General features: G+C 45.6%; 1 pseudogene; it reads left to right on the top strand.

The window, feature by feature from the left end:
• The first annotated feature begins 1,926 nt into the window (after nt 1-1,926).
• LOC142448736 (heterogeneous nuclear ribonucleoprotein A/B pseudogene) lies at nt 1,927-2,964 on the top strand (annotated as a pseudogene).
• The last annotated feature ends 2,615 nt before the right edge of the window (nt 2,965-5,579 follow it).

The raw sequence follows: 5,579 nt of genomic DNA, 5'->3' as shown, positions 1-5,579 counted from the left end.
TGGGATTGGAGTCACCCCGCAGACCTCTCTATTGGTTTTCTTGTGCATGCCGGTATGAACAACTTCTGCGTGAATAAGTCAGTGCCTTTGATCACACTCTTCTTATTGTACAACCAGTGTTGCACCACCACTAAAATGAACTCAGTGCCCCCTAAACAAAAACTCTTCCTCCTTCACCCAAGGGAAACATAGGTCGTTTGTTTGTTTGTGTTTGTAGCTTTCTTGATATAATATTCACACTTAAATAGTTAAGTGGCTTTCCAAAAGAGTTGTAAACACATCCTCACAATCAATTCTAATGCTCCCTCCCCTGTTGGTTAAGGATTGAACTGCTAATTGCAAGATCTTCAGTTCAAACAAAAAAGTGGTCCTGTGGGAGAAAGTTGAGACTCCTGTAAAACTTTACATCCTTGGAAACACAACATAGGATTGCAATGCGTTGAAATTGACTTGATGGCTGTGGTGTATTTTCATATATTAATTAATGCTGTGTTAACTTTCAATAGAATTGAGCAGTGGACATTTATCCCTCTTGTCCAACAAAGCAGTTGTCAGCGTAATTGGAGTCTGGATGAATCTAGACAGCTACTAGAAAGCACAACAATGTTGTTGGACATAGGACACACAATCTGATTTCTGGGACTATCAGGGAAATTGCCAAAAGATATCACAGCAGCTGGTGACCTAAACTAATAGCTACTCAGTTTTTGCTGAGCATTGTCTCTTTAGCTTCTAGTAACATATTCCTCTCATCTCTTTCACTGACTGTTCTCCAACTGCCGGAAAAAAGCATACTTACACAAATATGAATTTTAATATAGGGACATTTACTCTCTTATTTAATCCATTTTGTTTTCTTAATTCTTTGATAAAATATATAAAAGGCAAGTCTTAGGCATCAGTTCACCATAATGTGAATGCTTCCTATTTCTATTTAAATATAAAAGTAGACAATTATCCATTATTTAGTAGGATGAGAAATTACCAATCTCATACCTAATAAATTATATTCTAAAGTTAATAAAAATTATACAAGGCACATGAATGTCAGCACAATTCTAGAATACTTTTTAACCGGGGATGACGAGGGTGCTATAGGCAGCTTCCTCTCTCTCTCTCTCACACACATAAACAGACACACACACACACACACACACACACACACACGCTTGCTTTCTCATCGGGCTTGGTAAGTATGTGTGCCGTCAGGAGCCACTGCCTGTCCGCCCAGCAGCAGCTGAGCAGCACGTCTGCAGGTGCAGGTTGCAGAGCCGCACCTGGTGCTGCCCCCTTTGTGAGTGGTGGACAGGCAGATGTTCTTTTCATGTCCCGCTCACACACTACAAACCTATACCAGCATGCACCTGAGGTTCCCGCTGCTTCCCGAGCACCCAGGGGGATAAGTGGTGTGCTTTCTGCCTCCAGGCAAGTCCTCAGAGGCTGGGCCCTCAGGCGGGGCTGTCCCCTAGCCCTCTTTTGCATGTTAGCACTGTTCCAAGTTTGGTACCCCACCCCCGTCCCACTCCCATTACATTAAATGAAGACACTTCAGACCAAGAATACTTTTTAAATTTTGGTTGTCTGCTGGAACTCGAATAAATGATAATATCTATGGAGGTGGAAGTTGTATTGATTCCTCCACCCTCCTGCTATATTGTCAGTATTTAAAGCAATCTTATTCAATAAAAACTTGAGAAGTGAGTGATCTCGTTGCATAGCTGCTATGTGTCAAGTACTTAGGTCCTGGGGAAGAAGGTGCTTTATCAGCGAAGGTGTTGGCAGTCTAGAAAGAGCCATGGGAAATAGATGAGCGAGCAGTGGGCCCTGCTGCAGAGATGATCATGGAAGACACCAAAGAAGGAGGCGGCGGAACTACGCGGGCTGGAGGGAAGCTGTGAGTCCGGGCCGCCGCGCACCGGCCTAGCTATGTCGGAAACAGGTGAGGAGCAGCCAATGGAGACGACCGGCACCACGGAAAATGGGCATGAGGCCGCCCCCGAGGGCGAGTCGCCGGCGGGTTGGGCACCGCGACCGCGACCGCGACTGTAGCCACCACGGTGACCGCCACCCCCCTGGCCGGCAATCAGAATGGCGCCGAGGGAGACCAGATCAACGCCAGCAAGAACGAGGAGGACGCGGGAAAAATGTTTGTTGGTGGCTTGAGCTGGGATACCAGCAAAAAGGATCTGAAAGACTATTTTACCAAATTTGGAGAGGTCGTTGACTGTTCAATAAAAATGGATCCTAACACTGGACGGTCAAGAGGATTTGGGTTCATCCTCTTCAAAGATGCGACCAGCGTGGAGAAGGTACTGGACCAGAAGGAGCACCGGCTGGATGGTCGGGTTCTTGACCCTAAAAAGGCCATGGCCGTGAAGAAGGAGCCGGTGAAGAAAATCTTCGTTGGGGGTCTGAATCCTGAGGCCACTGAGGAGAAGATCAGGGAGTACTTTGGCGAATTTGGGGAGATTGAGGCCATTGAGCTTCCCATGGATCCAGAGTCTAACAAAAGACGAGGCTTTGTTTTTATCACCTATAAAGAAGAGGAGCCTGTGAAGAAGGTTCTGGAGAAAAAGTTTCACACTGTCAGTGGAAGCAAGTGTGAAATCAAGGTGGCCCAGCGCAAAGAGGTCTACCAGCAGCAGCAGTACAGCTCTGGGGGCCGTGGAAACCGCAACCGGGGGAACCGAGGCAGTGGTGGTGGTGGTGGAAGAGGAGGTCAGGGTAGCACAAATTACGGGAAGAGCCAGCGACACGGTGGCCACCAGAATAACTACAAGCCATACTGAGGCCGTGGCAGGCGCGACAGCTGACCGCGCCGCTCCGTTTGGATATCAGTGAACACAATTATGTACCAAATTTAACTTGGCAAACTTTCTATGGCCTGTCCCATGTGCATCTTATTTAAAATTTTCCCCCTGGAAATCACTCTCCTGTTTACTATTTCCAGAGCTAGTTGTGTTAGCAGCTTGTGTGGTGTATCAGAGACCGAGCAGCATCGTGGGCCTAATTTAATACCAGGTTCCCCCAAACCCGAGGGGTGGGTGTGCGCCCTGCTGCTGCTCTGTATACTGGGCCTGCAGGCCCTAGTGGGTAAAGAGTAAACTTGTATCTTAGGAAACCAGTGTCATCTTTTTTCACCTTTTAATTTTATATTATTTGTGTCATACATTTCCTGTTAACAGAAGTCTTAATTTTACTGTACTTTTTGGTACCTTTTTGGGAATCTAATGTATTGTAAGGTATCTTACACGTGTCCTGATTTTGCCATGACCTGGATATTGAAGCTATCCAAGCTTCTGAAATAAAATTTAAAAAACCCCCAAGCCTAAAAAAAAAAAAAAAAGAATAATGTGAAGAGGAATTGGGTATTAAACTGGACATGGATTAATAATTAAAAATTCATCAGATACAATAGAAATGTTGGCAGAATGTTCCAGGTAAGAAAAAGAAACATTTTAAAGGCATGGAGGCATGCCAGTGCATTTCAGAACTGTAAGTGAAAAGTTCAGCCGGAATTGAGGGTAGATGTGAAACAAGCAAGGTTTGAAAGATGAACCAAGAGATTGACCTTCAGTGGAGGGACCCACTTCTGATTATTGTGTAAATGAACAAGAGGCCAGATGGAGCAAGTGTACCCCATTTGCAAGGTAGTACAAATATGCATTTGAATTAGGATGATGGTGGAGTCTATGGAAAGTGCCACGGGTTGCCAAAGAACAAACAAATCTGTCTTAGAAAAAGTCTAGCCGGAATTCTCCTTAGAGGCCAGGATGGTGAGACTCCATCACATGTCCTTCTGACATGTGGTCAGGAGAGACCAGCCTCTGGAGAAGGACATCATGCTAGTTAAAGTAGCAGGAAGGGAGAAAGAGGAAGACTTTCCACAAGATTGATTGACACAGTGGCGGTATTGATGGAACAATTTTGACACTGTCACAGGGTTTCCTTCTGTTGTACACAGGGTTGCTATGAATTGGAACTGACTTGATGGCACCTAACAACAGATATGCAGGAAGAACAAAGGGGGGCCTTGAATGAGAAGACAGATGAGAGGATAGAAGGAGGGGGTGCTTGTGAGCCACAGCATGGTAAAGAACTAACAGGATTTAGCAACTACTTGATGATGGGGGATGAAAGAAAGTTACCTTCACTATCCCAAGCCTTCTCCATTATGGTTTCCATACATTGAGGTGACCCAAAACAAGACAGTAAATGCAAGAAGGAAAGCAATTTTGGGGAAAATGATTATTTCATTTAGAAAGTGTTGATCAGTGCTACCAGCCCTGAGACTCTCAGGTGCTGAGTTGGAATGCAAGTCCAGAGCTCAGAAGAAATGGAAGCGATAGAGATAAGGTCAAGAATAATTTGTGGGGCCTGATAAAAATGGGGACTCGATAGGACTCATCTGTCCCGAGCTCCTGCTTTCAGACCAGAAAATTGGGAGGTAAGGTGAAGGAAATGGGGAGGTGGAGTCCTGAAATTAGAACTAGGGTACTAGGGTCTCTTCCTGAACCCATTTTTAGCGTGTAATTTCCACTCACAAAGCAAACCAAGAATGCTTTAAAGCTCTCTTGCTTTGGTGAGCTCATGGGCGCCAGTAGGGCCCTTGCCGGGAGCAGAGATTTCTCCAGGCTGACGCCCTAAAGGGGACAAAATCCCAGAACTGAGGAGAACCCCACACTGGAGCTCTCTGCACAGTTGGCTGCCTTGAGCTCACAGCCTGGGGAATGGTGGTGCGGGAAGCCATAATTTAGAGTAGAAGAAAAAGCAGATTTTTTTTTAAAAAGTAGATTTTTACCTCAGGTAGATTGCAGTATGGGAGAAAATAGGCGGATAGTGGAGTCCAATTGGCCGAGAAGGAAACAAGCCCTCTGATAAGCTGGATCTCCCCCTCTACCTGACAGCCCCCAAATCAGAACACATCACAAGCATAATTTTTAAAAGGGTGAAATATATATTATTGATTAAAAACTCAAACCCCAGTCTGGTTACTCAGCGCCAAGGAGCACATAGGTGGGGGTCCTTAACATAAATCACAGAGAAGAAGAAACCCAGATCAGGAAAGTCAGAACTCTGTTACAGGGGATGGCTGAATTTTGCATAACAAAGACCCACTGTAGCAAGTCTCAGCTTCAAACAGCACTGAGCTACAGTCAGAGACTGTGGTAGACAAGTTAATTTGATTTTATTCTAGCTGGCCAGAGGTATAAAAAATAAAACCCTCTGATCTAGTAGGCACAAGCAGTCTAGATAGGACAATAAGCCCAGCTTCCCTCTCAGTAATTCTACACATAGCTGGGGATGTCCTGCCTGTCCTGGGGCCCTAGACGGGGCTGTGGGAACACCCCAGCCCCCGCACCTGCTGCAGTGCTACATACAGCACAAGCCAGGTACAGCAGCGAACTCCAGCACTCAACTCATGCCTTGCCACGGGTGTGATCTTGCCTTTGAAATAATCCCAAGCAGCATCTGTGAAATCCTACATCAACGGTTACACCACCCCACTAGTTTGAGGAAGAGTTGGAACTCCTTCAGGCTCACAGACAGGTGATCAAGTCTCAGTTATATCCATACCT

The sequence above is a fragment of the Tenrec ecaudatus genome, chromosome 5, assembly GCF_050624435.1.
Source record: "Tenrec ecaudatus isolate mTenEca1 chromosome 5, mTenEca1.hap1, whole genome shotgun sequence".
Lineage (NCBI taxonomy): Eukaryota > Metazoa > Chordata > Mammalia > Afrosoricida > Tenrecidae > Tenrec > Tenrec ecaudatus.
The sequence above is the reverse complement of the archived record's forward strand: the minus strand, read 5'-3'. Positions and strand labels throughout refer to the sequence as shown.